The following is a 15564-nucleotide window of genomic DNA, read 5'->3' as shown; positions in this document are numbered from 1 at the left end:
GTCCTAACTCAGTGTCCCGTGGTTCTGATGTTATGCAATTGATCCTATACGTCCTTACTCAGAAGTAAGCACCACTTCACTTCAGCAGGATATGCAGCACAACACTATGTGTATGTTGTGCGTATACTGGGAAAGTAAGATCTGCTGAGTAGAGCGACACCAAACTTTTCCGAGTGGTGAAGACCAGAAGTGATTGTGAGGAGCTCCAGAAGGATCTCTCCAGACTAGCAGAATGGGCAGCAAAATGGCAGATGCGCTTCAATGTCAGTAAGTGTAAAGTCATGCACATTGGGGCAAAAAATCAAAACTTTAGATATAGGCTGATGGGTTCTGAGCTGTCTGTGACAGATCAGGAGAGAGATCTTGGGGTGGTGGTGGACAGGTCGATGAAAGTGTCGACCCAATGTGCGGTGGCAGTGAAGAAGGCCAGTTCTATGCTTGGGATCATTAGGAAGGGTATTGAGAACAAAACGGCTAATATTATAATGCCGTTGTACAAATCTATGGTAAGGCCACACCTGGAGTATTGTGTCCAGTTCTGGTTGCCGCATCTCAAAAAAGACATAGTGGAAATGGAAAAGGTGCAAAAGAGAGCAACTAAGATTATTACGGGGCTGGGGCACCTTCCTTACGAGGAAAGGCTACGGCGTTTGGGCCTCTTTAGCCTAGAAAAGCCTGAGGGGGGGCATGATTGAGACATACAAAATTATGCAGGGGATGGACAGAGTGGATAGGGAGATGCTCTTTACACTCTCACATAACACCAGAACCAGGGGACATCCACTAAAATTGAGTGTTGGGAGAGTTAGAACAGACAAAAGAAAATATTTCTTTACTCAGTGTGTGGTCGGTCTGTGGAACTCCTTGCCACAGGATGTGGTGATGGTGTCTAGCCTGGACGTCTTTAAAAGGGGATTGGACAAGTTTCTGGAGGAAAAATCCATTATGGGGTACAAGCCATGATGTGTATGCGCAACCTCCTGATTTTAGAAATGGGTTATGTCAGAATGCCAGATGCAAGGGAGGGCACCAGGATGAGGTCTCTTGTTATCTGGTGTGTTCCCTGGGGCATTTGGTGGGCCGCTGTGAGATACAGGAAGCTGGACTAGATGGGCCTATGGCCTGATCCAGTGGGGCTGTTCTTGTTCTTATGAGCCTTGCAGCCTTGCTCTAATGTAAGCCCTGCATAGAAGTGCAACCAATTGTTTGCATATTTACCCAGAAGTGAGACCCTATTAACTTCAGTGGTGTTTACTTACAATTAAGTGTTCAAAATAATAATATTTAACATTTATTACATAGTGCTTTCCGAGTGTGCAAAGTCCATCATGTGTATTATCTTGATGGAATTCTTACAAGTAAAGAACGCTAAAGCATCTGGGGCTCTTCAGTCTTGGAAAAAAGTGCCTAAGGGGAGAGACATGATTGAGACGTACAAAATTATGCAGAGGATAGATAGGATGTTCTTTTCCCTCTCACATAACACCAGAACCAGGGGATATCCACAGTGTTGGGAGAGTTAGAACAGATAAAAGGAAATACTTCTTTACCCAGCACATAATTAATCTGTGGAACTCCTTGCCACAGGATATGTAGTGAAGGCATCTGGCCTAGATGCCTTTAAAAGGGAATTGGAAAGATTTCTGGAGGAAAAGTCCGTGCAAGGGAGTGGCAACAGAATGCAGGTCTCTTGTTGTCTGTATGCTCCTAGAGGCATCTGGTGGGCCACTGTGAGATACAGGAAGCTGGACTAGATGGGCTTTTGGCCTGATCCAGCAGAACTGTTCTTATGTTCTTATAACAACCCAGTACATTAAATATTATTATTCCCATATTGCAGATGGCTGAGGCTGAGAGTGGCTTGCCTATGGCTACCTAGTGAGCATTCATGGCAGAGGTAGAATTCAACTAGGAAAATCCTGATTCAATACTCAGTCACTAACAGTGCAATCCTATGCAGCACAATCCTACTAGAAGTAGGTCCCATTCTGTTAAGTGGTATTTACTCCTAGGTAAAAGTGCATAGGAATGCAGCCTTAGGGCCCAGTCCTGTCCAACTTTCCAGTACCATTCCCTTACCCTGAGGAGGTTTCCATGACTGCTCCTTTACTGCAGGCTGCAGTGCACACACCCTGTTCGCATGGCTGCATCAGTGCTGGAAAGTTGTATAGGATTGGGCCCATAGGGATAAAAAGAAGCAGGGTGACTAGATCTATGATATTTTATCAAACACAAGGCTGTCACTCAATTACTGTTTCCCCGAAAATAAGACCTAGTGTGTTTTTTGAGAATCGCTGAAATATAAGACCTACCCTGAAAATAAGACCTAGTTGTGATCAGGGCCCGGATGGGGGGGGGGCGCAGAAGCAGTCCTCGGGTGGGGGCGGGTGGACAACATGACCAGGAACGCTGCATTCCTGTGCATGCCACCTAGTGTACACCACCTAGAAAGTGCCTGCTGTGCTGCCTGAAGACACTGAGGAGGAGCTGAGGCGGGAAGCAGTAAGCTAGGCAACCCTGCCTAAAGGGCTCTGAGGCTCTCTGCACCTTCCAGGGAGTAAGTCCCATTAACGATAAAGGGACTGACTTCTGAGTAGGCAGGCAGGCAAGGATCCTCCTGGGTGCTGAGGGGATATTTTTGTGTGGTATATTTTTGTACATGAATAAATGTAGACTCTTGTACATGAATGACTGTGGATTGTTGTAAATAAAAAAAAATAAGACCTACCCTGAAAATAAGACCTAGTGTGTTTTTTTGAGCAAAAAAAGAAAAAAGACTGTCTTATTTTCTGGGAAACACGGTAAAAGAAATCTCAGTCAATCCTTTTTAAATTAATTGATTAAAGATTTCATAAACTTGCAGATGAGAAAAACTATGGTTCTAATGAAAAAAAATCATTGTCATTGGATCATGCATATATCTCAGTAGGCCTCATTTTGAAAGAGGCATGCTCCTTGCTCCTTTGCAGGGAGGAAATGCCCAAGATGACAGTTCTTGTAAGTACTTGCATCACACCATGCTGTAAGCATGGTACTTGATTGATAGGTGCACCTTTCAGATAGTCAATCAAAAATGTTTTTGAAGGCCCCAATACTAAACACACTTAAACAGTAGGACTTGCTTCTGAGTAAACATGCATAGGCTAATGTAGTGTTTCTCAATGAAATGTACTACTTCACATGGTCCACCTTTTTAAAGTACCACTGGAAGTAACTGAAGATATCATTGCCAGTTACTCCTAAGTTGGGAGGCCAGATGCTAAGTGACAAACACCAGTAGGAGGCTCAGGGTAGAAGGGAGAGCTTTTTCAAGTACAGAAAAGCATGCTTTGGAGCCTCCTACCACAAGGGTGACCAGATACAATGGAGGATGCAGTGCCCATACCTTTAACCATTGTATAAAAGAGGGAATTTTGGCAGATGTAGCTTTTTAAACCCTTCCATGCTGAGCTGCACCTGCTAAAATTCCCTCTTCTATACAGTGGTTAAAATTATAGGCGCTGTGTCCTCCTTTGCATCTGATCACCCTGCCTACCACTGTTTGTTGTGTTGCGTTCTTGGTCTTGCTAACAGGTGGCAGGTGTCCAGGGGTCCCATGAGTACCACCAGACACCACCTCAAGTATTACTGGTGGTACCTGTACCACTGGTTAAGAAACACTGAGCTAGGGCTGTAAGACTGGGCTGCAGCCCTCAGAGGTGGGGCAAAGCCTCAGAGCCCAATCTACACCTATCTACTCAGAAGTAAGTCCCATTATAGTCAAGAGAACTTACTCCCAGGAAAGCAGGGGTAGGATTGCAGCCTCAGTGAAGCCATAGAAGTCTTAGATCCACTGACCTCTGTGAGACAGTACAAGCCTATAGCCTGTCTACTCAGAAGTAAGTCCTATCATGTTTAATGGGGCTTACTCCCAGGGAAGTGTGTATGTGTGCACTATCTGGAAGTAAGAGTCTTTGTTTTGCTTCTGAGTGGATAGGAATAGAATTGGGCCCTTACTCTCAGGTAATGGGACGCATAAGACTGGTGACTCCAGCACCTCAGAGCATTAGCCCTAGGCGTGTCTACTCAGAAGTAAGCCCCACTTAAATGGGGCTTACTTAAATGAAGTAAGTAACTTAACTTAAGTAACTTACTTAAGGCGTGTCTACTCAGAAGTAAGCCCCACTTAAATGGGGCTTACTCCCAGGAAAGTGTGTATAGTGATTCACACTTATGTGGGAGTAAGTCTTACATTTTTTTTTATTTTTTACTTCTGATAGGAAGAAGATTAGGCTCTTACTCTTGAGTAGAGAGAGAAATAAGGCTGGCAACTCCAGTGCCTCAGAGTACCATCCCTAGGCATGTTTACTCAGATGTAAGCCCCATTGTGTTCAGAGTGTATGGGATTGCAGCCTCAGTTCCACTGACTTCTGTGAGACTTACAGCACAAGCCTGTAGCCTGTCTACTCAGAAGTAAGCCCCATTGTGTTCAATGATGCTTACTCCCAGGAAAGTGAGTACTGCATAGGACTGCCTGTTCACACTGTTGATTTACTTCTGAGTAGATAGGAGTAGGATTGGGCTGTTACTCCTGAGTAAAGGGAGGCTTAAGGCTGGCAAGTCCAGCGCCTTAGAGCACCATACCTAGGGGTGTCTACTCAGAAGTAAGCCCTATTGTGTTTGATGGGGCTTACTCCCAGGAAAGTGTGTCTAGGACTGCCTAGTCACACTATTGATTTACTTCTGAGTAGACGGGCAGGGCAGGGCTGGGCTCTTACTCCCGAGTAAAGGGAGGCTTATGGCTGGCAGCTCCAGCGCCACCCTTGGCATGTCTCCTCAGAAGTAAGCCCCACTGCGGTCAGGGGGGCTTACTCCCGGGCAAGTGCATCCAGGAGGGCGGGGCGGGGCGGGGCGGGGCAGCAAGAGGCCCCCCGAGGGAGGCAGCGGACCCCGCCCGACGGGGCCGGGAGCACAACAAGGCGGCCTGGGCGGCACCGCTGCGCGGGCGGGGCGGAGGGAGGTCTTCGTGCGCGCTGCCGCGGGCGGCGACGCCATTGGCTGCCGCGCGCCGGAGGGGTGAGTGGCATTCGTGAGGCCGCGCCCCTTCCCCTTCCCTCGGCTCTGTCGTGCGGAGCGGGAGGCCCCGTTCCTCGCTGTGAGGTAAAGCCCCGGTGGGGGAGGGGCGCGAGGCATTCCCGCCTTTTCTGGGGGGCGCCTGCTGCTGGGGCGGCTTCTTGGGGCGCAGAGCCTCCAAGGCGGGTGCGGTCCTCGCAGGCCGGCGGTGGCGGCAGCAGCAGCAGCGTCCGCTTCCTGGGGGAGGACCGGCACCCACCTGGGGGGGCGGTGTGGGTCGCGTGCTCTGCAGCCAGGGACGTGCTGTGAGTGGGGAGGCAGGTGAGGCAGAGCCTCCCCACTGTGGAAAGCCCCCAGCGGTGTAAGCTGAGGCACAGCCTCCCCACCAGCCTTCAAAAGCACCATCACCGTGTGTGGTGAGGCAGAGCCTCCCCTGCTGTGTAGGGTGAAGCAGTGCCTCCCCGCCAGAGTCCTTTGAAAAGTACCCCCCCCCCCGTGTGAGGCGAGGCAGAGCCTCCCACTGCCTCACCTCACAGGGCAGGGGAAGTTTTTGGAGGACAGTGGCATGGAGGCTCTGCCTCACCTCACAGGGTGGCAGTGCTTTTGAAGGATGATGGGGGGAGGCTCTGCCTCTCCGCCAGAGTCCTTTGAAAAGTGCCCCTACTGTGTGAGATGAGGCAGAGCCTCCCCACTTGAGTTGTTTGAAAAGTGCCCCCACCATGTGAGGTGAAGCAGAACCTCCCCACCATCCTTCGAAAGCACCGCCACTGGGTGAGGTGAGGTGAGGCAGAGCCTCCCCTCCAGGGTCCTTTGAAAAGCACCCCAACTGTGTGAGGTCTGGCAAGCCTCCCCGCTGGAGTCTTTCCAGAAGCGGTTCAGCTGTGTGAAGCACGGAAGTGCTCACAACCCACGTGCAAAGTGCACATCCCTAGTCTTGAATTAAGCCTGCTCCTTAATATCACATTCTATGTGATGTGTAGTTTGGTCTTTAAATGGCTCTATTTACAGTAGAACCTCCAAAGTTGACCATCTCTCTATAATGACCACCTCCTTAATTTGACCTAATTTTCTAGAGCCTTGGGTTTTTCTAGACCTAATTTTCTAGAGCCTTTCTCCTTCCCCCATGTTGACCACCCCCCTATGTTGACCAATTCCTCCAATCCCTTGGGTGGTCAACTTAAAGAGGTTCTACTGTATTTATTTATTTGAGGGTTTTATATCCCGCCTTTCCCATGCCAAAGCAAATGCCCAAGGTGGCTTTCAAAGCTCCATGGTAGGGTACAAATGAATTTATTACTATAATTGTTCTACGGGCAGGGCAGCTTGTAGAACCCTTCCCTTCCAGATGGAATTCTTCATGGTGTGGTCTTCACATCTGGTATCTGGGTATGTCTTCCGAGTTTCCAGCAGTTTCAGGTTGGCCAATCTGTAAACTGACTCCACTGTAGGATATTGATACAGAATAATCAAATTCTGCTCCTTCCAAGATGCTATGATGCATTAAGGCGTTTTATTTGTATCTGGTGGTTGAATTCTCTTTGCCTTTATGTGTAGAGTGATCTTTGTAAGGAAAGTTAAAGGCATGGTTTTAGAGTTCTTGTTTTGTTCTTAACTGTAGGTGGTCAAAAAAGAAGCCCTCACACTTTATTATTCTTTAGCTACCTTAATGCAGCATCCATTGGGTCATGCTCTCAAACGGCACGTTGATTAATTGGGAATCCATTTTTTGTGTCATACGTTTGGTGTGGGGGTGTTATGAGGTTATAAGTTTCCTTTAAGTTGCTGTGGAGAGAATAGATTTTAAGGATATTGGGCATACTTGCTTGATTGATAGGACAGTGGATGGGTGACTGGAAGAAGAGTCTTGCTTTGGCTGAAAGGGGATTCTCTTGGTTGAGAGCCTTGCTTCTCTCATCCCAAAGCCAGAAACAGGGAAACCTGTTGAGTGGCTATGTGTCACTGGGTGAAGAATGTATTTTTTTGTCAGGTGTACATGAGTGGGAGGCAGAAAAACAATCTCCACTTCTGTAAGTCTTTTTTAGGATTGGGTAGAAGTAGGTTTTGGCAGCAAAGCACGAGAAACCATGTGCCCATCAGAAGGCTTGTTAATATTCTGACAGTTATGGATGGGGTTTCACAAACACTGTCAGTCTTCTAGACATGGGTGATGTTGCAAGCCTGGTAAGGTCTGGCTGTGGGCAGTTGTGAACTGCCTTTGGTTTTCTGCACAGTTGACTGATGGTGAAGAGGTTGTTGCATGTATGTGGGAATGGGCACATACTTGGTGGTGGTAAGGACTGTGCTTAATTGTTAGTTTTTTGACATTTTAAAATGACATTTTAGCATTATAGTGTCTAGCCATGTCTACTTGAGAGAAGGTCCCATTGTGTTCAGTGGAGCCTTATAATCAGTATTAATTTGGGATTTGTTAGCTATTCCTGCCATAAAAGGTACACTATTCAGGTATGTGAATAGCCATAGCAATTGAATTCCTGCCTCCCCCAAACACATACCTCCTGACAATTCTTGGAAGATCCCATTTGCTGTGTCATCTAGGTCTGTCCCCTTACCAACTTGGCAGAGAGGAAAAAAGTGCTATTTGTTCATGTTTGGTGATTCAACTTTTGAAAATACCTAGTGAAAAATGTAGAAGATGTTGTGATGAGGAGGTGTCTCATTTCTAGGTCAGAGAATAGAAGATGGCTGGCCAGATATCAGCCTCGGTCCATTCTGTCTCCCCCCCCCCCCCGTGGTCCCATCAAATTTTAATTAAAATGATGTTAAAAAATCTCTTGCTCAGTTTCACTTGTAATTTTGCCTGTGTGGGCAAAGGATCACTGCTGATCTGTCTCTTGAGGAATTTCAGGAAACACATTTTAACCTCTGTTCCCTCCCCTCCATGAATGGCCATTTCATCTGAGTGTATGTGTCTTAATACCCTTGAGGTCCACTTTATTGTAGGGCCATTGTTCCATCCTCAAGACCAGGGGTGTCCAAACTTTTTGGCAGGAGGGCCACATCATCTCTCTGACACTGTGTTGGGGCTGGGGGGGGATTTACTTTTCAAATTTGAATAAATGTGGATAAATTTGCATAAATGTATATTTGAGATTGAATTTATATGAATGAATGAAGGTCTTGCAGTAGTTCAGAGGCCTATAAGAGGCCTTGCACAAAGCAAGGCTGGCCTTTCCTTTGCTGCCACTGCTGCATCACAGACATGAAACAGCAAGCAGTGGAGGGAGCACTCGTCCCACTGCTAACGCTGTGGCCCTCATGCTAAGAGCTGTTGCATTGGTCCAAAGTGGGCTTCAGCAAGTCTCCAGAGGGCCAGAGGCTTGTTGGAGACTGAGGGCTACCCGTGGGCCAGATTGGGGGTCCCCAAGGGCTGCAAATGGCCCCTGGGCTGGGGTTTGGGCACCCCTGCTCAAGACCATTACCAGGGCCAGTGGTTTTCCAGTGATGTTTCTATTTACTTGAGGTCCTATAGTCCTTTATGTTCAGTGCTAGTGTTGCTATGGCATATTGCTGAATGTTTGCTTTAGAGCTAGAAATGGAAAACATAATTAAATATGCAGACGCATTTGCATCTTAGAGTTTTGGGGTGAGTTTATGCTCAAACGTTATATTGATGGTACATATAGAGAATGACATCTCTACTGTATATGTTTTATCTGTGAGTCATAGCACACCAGTGTGCATTTGAGCACTTTTCACAGTTATACAGAATAGGATTTCAAATATTTACTAGCCTCCTGTCTTTTCTTCAGGAAGCTCAGACTGACTTACTTTCTTCTGGGTTATCCTATCTAGACAGTGATCAGGACTATGCCTGTATAAGCTTCAGCATTTATTTTATTGTTTTATTGAAATGTCTATCTTACCCTTAATCTAGGTAACCTCTCACCATACCTCAGATGGTGTTGGGGTAAATCCATGTGGGGTAAATCGATACCAGAGTTTTTGAGGAAGATCTCAAAATATAGGTAGTCATTTGGGAGAAGGCAGAAGGTTTTTACACATGGAAAACCTGCTTTGTAACTAGGAGTATTTTGGTGAATACTTGGAAGAGAACCAGCAGAAACAGATGAGGATCTAGTCACGGGAAATCAGATTTGGGTTGGCTATTCCAAGGAGATACAAAGTTAGGGTTCAGTGGAGCTGAGGTCACAACTGTCTACTAGATTAGGAATTGGCAAGCAAGTAACAGTCCAGGATTAGAGATGGGGAACCAGAAGAACTATATTGAAAGAAATTGAAATATGATGTGTTATAAGGAAGGTGATGGATGTGAATTGCTCCCCTTCAAGCTAACCTGTCTCAGTCATTGAGACAGGTGGGATGAGCCTAGTTTTATACAGATAGTTTGTAGTTATTTTATTCGAACAAAGGGATGGTGTGGTATGATGTCAGGTTCTTACTGCCTAATCCTGAGGTGGGTTTGACACCTTTGGTGCACACCTGCTTGTTTAGAGTGTTAAGGTGCCCAGAGACAGAGACCTCCTCTTCCTGATCAACTCATTAAGAAGCAAGGCGTTGCTGTCAAGATTTAGAGACCTCCTAGCTACAGGATTCTTCTAGCTACAGGATGCCTATTCTGCTCTTACAGGTGTAGTTGGAAGCTACTAATCCTTGAATGCATCAGGGACTGTAGCACTTGTATTCTGCCCTTGCTCCAGAGCGTTCGTAGTGGTTCTCCCATTTGATCCTTGCAACAATCCTGTGTGGTAACTTAGACTTAGGGGTAGTGACTGGCCCAAGGTTGCTCAGTGTCATGGCTAAGAGGGAAAATATTTAGGGGAAAGATGGGATTTTTCACTTTATATGTGACTTATGGTCTTAAAAATGTCTATAGTTTCTGGCTTGATACACCTTGACTTCATTTTGAGACAGTAGTTCAATTTAGTAACTTTTAATTTTTTACATTTTGGTGGCTTTTCACAACCTTTATAGAAACTAGTTCATTGCACAGCAGTTGCATAAGTGCTCCTCATTCTGTTGTACAGGATCCAGACTTCTTCCTTCAAAGAAGCACCTTAGCTTCAAAGAAGCACTTTAGCTTCAAGGACATCTCAGTTTTTCCAGAAATATAAAGTATTGGTTCTGAGCAAATGCAGTTTGTATGTTGACCAGAATCTGGTTGTGCAAATACCCATACCTTCTGATTTCGTGCTCAACCTCCTGAATGGATAATTGCAAGGGGCTGAGGCAGACAAGCCTCATGGCGAAGTCTGGAAAAAAACTTATTATTGGGTTTCCATTCCTGCCAGCTAATCAGACTTTGTCCTGAGCCAACTTTTGCTTGACTTGCTGCTGCGATAGCCAACCCTAGTCTTGACCTTGAAAGTAGCCTGTGCATGCCCCTACTTTGCAGACATTTCCTGTGCTATTATATATATATATATATATATATATATATATATATATATATATATATATATATATATATAAATAAAATAAAATAAAATAAAAATTGTGCTGAATATTGGAGGAACCACTCGCTGAACTGATATACAGAAATGACTTGCTATAGAGAACAATCTTCATATGGTTGCATTTAAAGCAGCCATGATGTGATTTGCAGCCCAATCCTACCTTAATACCCATGTGGCGATGCAGCATGCCGGAGTGGATTCCATTGTATCTTGTAGGAGATTGTTGGCTGCTGGCTGTCTCCTTGGGGTAAACCCCAGAAGCTGCAGTGGGTCAACTCAGACTTGCACAAGTGATAGCTCTGGTGCAAGTCCGTGTTCTGTGCAGGTGGTTTAGGCCTGGGAAGGGGTTTGGGTATGGTCTGCTTGCAGCTTCTGCAGGCTTCAGAATGGCCAAAAAGGCAAAAATAGCTAGTTTCTGTAGGGAAACTGCAAGTGTCGTTTTTAATTCCCTGTAAAGCATTAGGAGGCCTGGGAAAGTCCTCTGGGGCTGGGCCCAGGGAGCTCTGGTCCCCGTCCTCGGGTAGACCTGGCTCAACCTGGGTCTGGATATAAAATTCGCAAATAAACAGGTTCCACCTGTAAATTCAATGTGAATTTTTTTGAACTAGTGAAAATGTTCTGGAATGTAGGTTCACGCTCACTTCCTTTCTGTATTTTGTTTAAGTGTTACTGACTTTCTTTCTCTCACTGGTAGCTGTCTATCTCCTTGTAGATCTATCATGTGCTTTATAAGCCCATGTTACATATTAGACTTCAGCAAGTTGAGTCCTTACTGCATGGTGTTACTACACAAAACCTGTTGCCAGGCCTGCTGTGTCCAGGAAAGCTCCTGCCGTGTCTCTAGTTTCAGGAGAGGTATTACAAAAGGAACATCTGCTCATAACAGTGCTCCATTAGATACATTTGGAGTGATGCAAAAGTCATTAGTGTTTGTTGCAATCATAGTTCATTTGGAAGATTTATGTGTAACAGATTTGTTATGGCTATCTGCCAATCAGTTTTACAGTGCAGTAGCATTCAATTTATCAGTGGGAATGGACTGGAAATGAGAAAACAAAAGAGATAAATGAATATTCAGATATTGTAATAGGTATCTTATATGAGATGTTATTCAATAACATATGGTTTATTAGAATTGACACCTTTACAAATTTGGTAAAAGATTTGATTGTTAGCCCATTTTAATGCAGATGAAGCAGTTTTATGAATGGCTTCCTGAAGTAGTGTAGTCATTTCTCTTACTAACCAAGCTTTGCTCTTCTTCTCTCCCAAAACACAGATGCACCTAATTAATAATTTATACTTCTCTGTCCAGTAACAGAAACTCACACCTTTGGTGTGTATACCTATGAGTATACAGGTGTACACATTTGATCTCTGTTGCATCTATACTCAAAGAACCTGTGGAATGTTGTTAGTGGAAAGCATTGTCCCTGTATCCACAGATTCACTTATCTGTGGTTTGGGTTTGCATCCCCTGCTGCATGTACACTCTCTGGAGCTTCCTTGCCTCTGGAAGGACCTGTGAACCCAGCAGAGGCTGCAGGTATCCATCCATGGCCTCTGCCGGGCTCAGACAGCCCAGCAGTGTAAAAAATGCTACTTCTGGTTTCTCTGTGAAATTGGAAGTGGTGTTTTTAATGTGTTATAAGGCATTGGAAGGCCCAGGGAAGCCCTGGAGGCATTATAAACATCATTTTAGGTTTCACAGAGAAGCTGGAAGTAGTTGTTTTTTTTAAACTGTCAGGCTCAGTTTGAGCCTGGCAAAGGCCACAGATGGACATCCACAACCTCTGCTGGGCCCATAGAATCCTCCGAAGAAGAGGGAAGTGGAGCTCCCCTCGGCTCTGGAGGGTGGGAGGGAAACATTCGCCTATATTTGTGGTTTCACTTAACTGCGGGGGGTGGGGTGGGGTTCTGGAACAGAACCTCCATGACTACGGGGGCATGCCTGTAGTTTTTTTTCTCCTGCCAAAAATAAAGCATGCAAGGATTTTTCTTACCTTTGGTGAGTCTGTTTCATCGAAACAGGAATTGCAAGTTTTGCTTTTGATTTCAGTAGGAAGTGCCTTGCATGCACTCTTTTGTCTATTTATCTCCATAAACAACTTGTGCCGGACTACTTTGCAATAGTCTTGGTATTTCTGTTAGTTTAAAACAACTGCATAAATGTTCAGATAGCTAAGGGTAAGGAGAAGTAGTGAATGTTTAATTGGCTGTATAAGGTGGTGGCTACTACATCAAGGTTTTGGGCTTCAAGGTTAGGAGTCAGACTGCTCTCTGTATGCGAGTTGGACCAAGCTATGTGAGAAATTATCTGAGAAAGCTACTATAGTGACTAAAGAACTAAACTGTACTTGGAAAGTTGATTCAAATTCACCCATGTGAACTTGGTAGGTACTTTTGGGCACGTTCCTCTCTGCTTTAGTTCTCTAGCTGCAATATTGGTGGTATGCTATGTACAAAGCAGTTGTAGGAATTGTTGAAATAAAGGCCGGGATCCAAAGATCAATGTGGGCATTCCTAGTGTTTTCAGCTTGTCCAGTGGAATTTTTTTACCTTATTTCTTTCAAATAACAAAGCTCCATGCCATAATATAAATAACCCTTGAAACATCTTTGGAAAAAAGTTTTAATATATGAAATTGGGAGGTAGCTGTGTTTTAAAAAAACCACACCTCTAACCAACCCCCCAAACACTCAGAATCAGTTGTGTGAATTTTGTATCCCAGCAGATGTATACAAAGCTCTTTGAACAATGTAAAGTTCTGTAGAAATGCTAAATTTGCAGCAACTCTCACTCCCAAAGAAAAAAACCACCTAAAAGATTAGTAGTTTGGCTTTTCAGGTGTATGCTGTAGATCAGGGCTTCTCAAACTAGGTTGTCACAACGCCCCAGCCTGAGGGCCCTGGCCTCTGCCCCCTTAAGCTTTAAAAGTGAAAGCGAAGTGATCGCACTCCACTTCTGGTTTTGTGGAGGCGGGGCGCAATTGCTCCGCTCTCACTCTCAAAGCTTTGGGGAGTCCTATGAACAGTTGCACACGGCTCCCCGCACCCTGGGAGGCTGCAGCAGGGACTGGTAATTAAATGCCAGTCACTGCGCCCCCTTAGCAACGCGATCCTGGGGATTGTGTCGCTGCCTCCCCCTCCCCTGCAAGGAATTACTGCGGCTCAAACTCTCCCAGAGTTTGAGAACTGCTGCTGTAGATGGTTTCAAAGAGAGTTCTAAATATCTCTTTTGTGACTGATCTGTATCATGGTCCAAGTAACTTTTCCCATTCCACTGATTTACTCTGTTGCTTGTCTAAGGAGGAAAACTATTATGTAGTGTTCTTGTTTAATCTCCTTCCTGACCTAATGATACAGTTATGATTCACAGTTCAGTACTGTGAAGGATACAGGACTTGGTGTGTCTCTGGCTACCCCATACTTAGAGTATGTGACTATGACAAAAATCTGTTAGGTTCATGGCTAGATTGCTTGTTATCATAAGAACATAAGTTCTTCAGGGGCCTTGTGAGAACTTTTGAGTCATGTTGCTGTTTATAACAATAAGATTTCTCCTTGTCATGTTTATGATTCATTTAAATGTTATTTACAGGTTTGGAATATAAAGCGCATTTTCTAGTTTCCTTATTTGGGGTAAATTGTATCTTTTCAATCAGTTGTACTTTTAAACATTAATCCCACATTTGCATTTGCTAAAACTTACTTTGAAAGTAATAGGTCTACTTTTGCAAAGTAGATAAGTTTTGATTGTTATGAGGAATCATTGACCGAGGGCAGGTATAGTGCACCACTCACTTGAGGCCAGATTCCCTTTAGTTACGATGGTGGAGAGAGCAGTCTTATGTTCTCTCTCTTCCCCCTCTGGCACAATTTCTGATCTCTCCATGATTTAGCATGATTTCTGCCCCAGCACTAGATGTGATTCACATCTTAATGCTGATACTAGTTTGCAAATCCTGATTTGGAGGAAGATGATTAGCACCACATCTTTGCGTAACTGATTAAAACTGGCAAGGTGAATGGCTTCTCCCTGAAGAAGCGTGCAGCTCACCCTGATCTCTGAACCAGGTAGCACTGCATCTCTATTGGGCCATGATCTGTTTAATAATGGCTATCTCGAGAACTTTCCATGCTTCCTTGCAAAATTTCCTTAGCTTAATTGCGACCTAATCTAAATTGTTTCATCTGCAAAATGGAGTCGATTCCTCCTCCCTCAATCCCAGTCAAGAATGCCGTCTGTTCTTCAGGTCACAACATTGCAGAAAGCCTTTTGAATATACATAACATTTTCAGAATTTACTGTATCATACCAGTTCTTACATTTAGAGAGAAAGAGAGCGCATCATCATGAAACTAGGTTGAATAAATTTTGTGATTACAAGTGTTAAAATATTTTGGATTGTTTTAGGTTTGACTGTGCTATTACATAGTTTAACATATATTCAGTTATTTTACTTCTAATTCCAACCTCCAATTTCCCCTGATTCATGGAAGTATGATCTTGGCCCAGGACTATGTATGAGAATTTGCATTAATGTCTTCTCTTAAACAGGTTACTTGAATAGCTGTCTGAATGAGGTAATGCAAGTACCTTCGTGTGCGTTGTTGGAAGCTGTGTATTCAGTGTAGCAAACTCCTGAGTCTTGTGATTTGCTGGTGCACATGGGTAACAAGTTATACTGAAGTTGTCAGTGCCTCCTAGTTCATGAACTATGTTTGGCCATTCCACTGCACATAAAAGGAGTTTTGGTGCAACAGGCTTTCCCTGTTTGCTTTGGTATCAAGGGATCACTATTTACTTAATGACATTGTATGTCTTATTGAAATGAAAGGCCTTGCATGCACTGGAGGTCCTGCATAATGATAGAGTGAGCTTACATTGACAGTAAATCTTGGCTGGGGCAGTTATCACCAGGTTCATTACTAATTACAAAATTCCAGTGCCAAGACAACATTTTTAATTTTATCCATATTGGCTGCATGGTGAAATTAGGTATTAGTGTCTTTAAAAAGCTAATCTCTAAGGCTGCCAAAGAGAATTCCTGCCGCCTAATCTGTTTCAAAAAGAA

At 44.5% G+C, this 15564-nt stretch overlaps 1 protein-coding gene across 7 annotated transcripts in view; it reads left to right on the top strand.

Moving 5' to 3' along the window:
* GNB4 (G protein subunit beta 4) overlaps positions 1–15564 on the top strand; it is a 67327-nt gene that overhangs the window by 26421 nt on the left and 25342 nt on the right. The window contains exon 1 of one of the 7 annotated variants that reach the window (XM_066619486.1): positions 5077–5139. The exons of 5 other annotated variants lie outside the window; for them this stretch is intronic. The gene's annotated coding sequence lies outside the window, so the exon portion shown is untranslated. Of the gene's footprint in view, positions 1–5076; positions 5140–15564 lie in introns of those variants that run through there. One more of the 7 variants, XM_066619485.1, reaches the window with a different exon arrangement.

The sequence above is a fragment of the Tiliqua scincoides genome, chromosome 3 (genome assembly GCF_035046505.1).
Source record: "Tiliqua scincoides isolate rTilSci1 chromosome 3, rTilSci1.hap2, whole genome shotgun sequence".
NCBI lineage: Eukaryota > Metazoa > Chordata > Lepidosauria > Squamata > Scincidae > Tiliqua > Tiliqua scincoides.
This window is presented reverse-complemented; position numbering and strand designations above follow the sequence as displayed.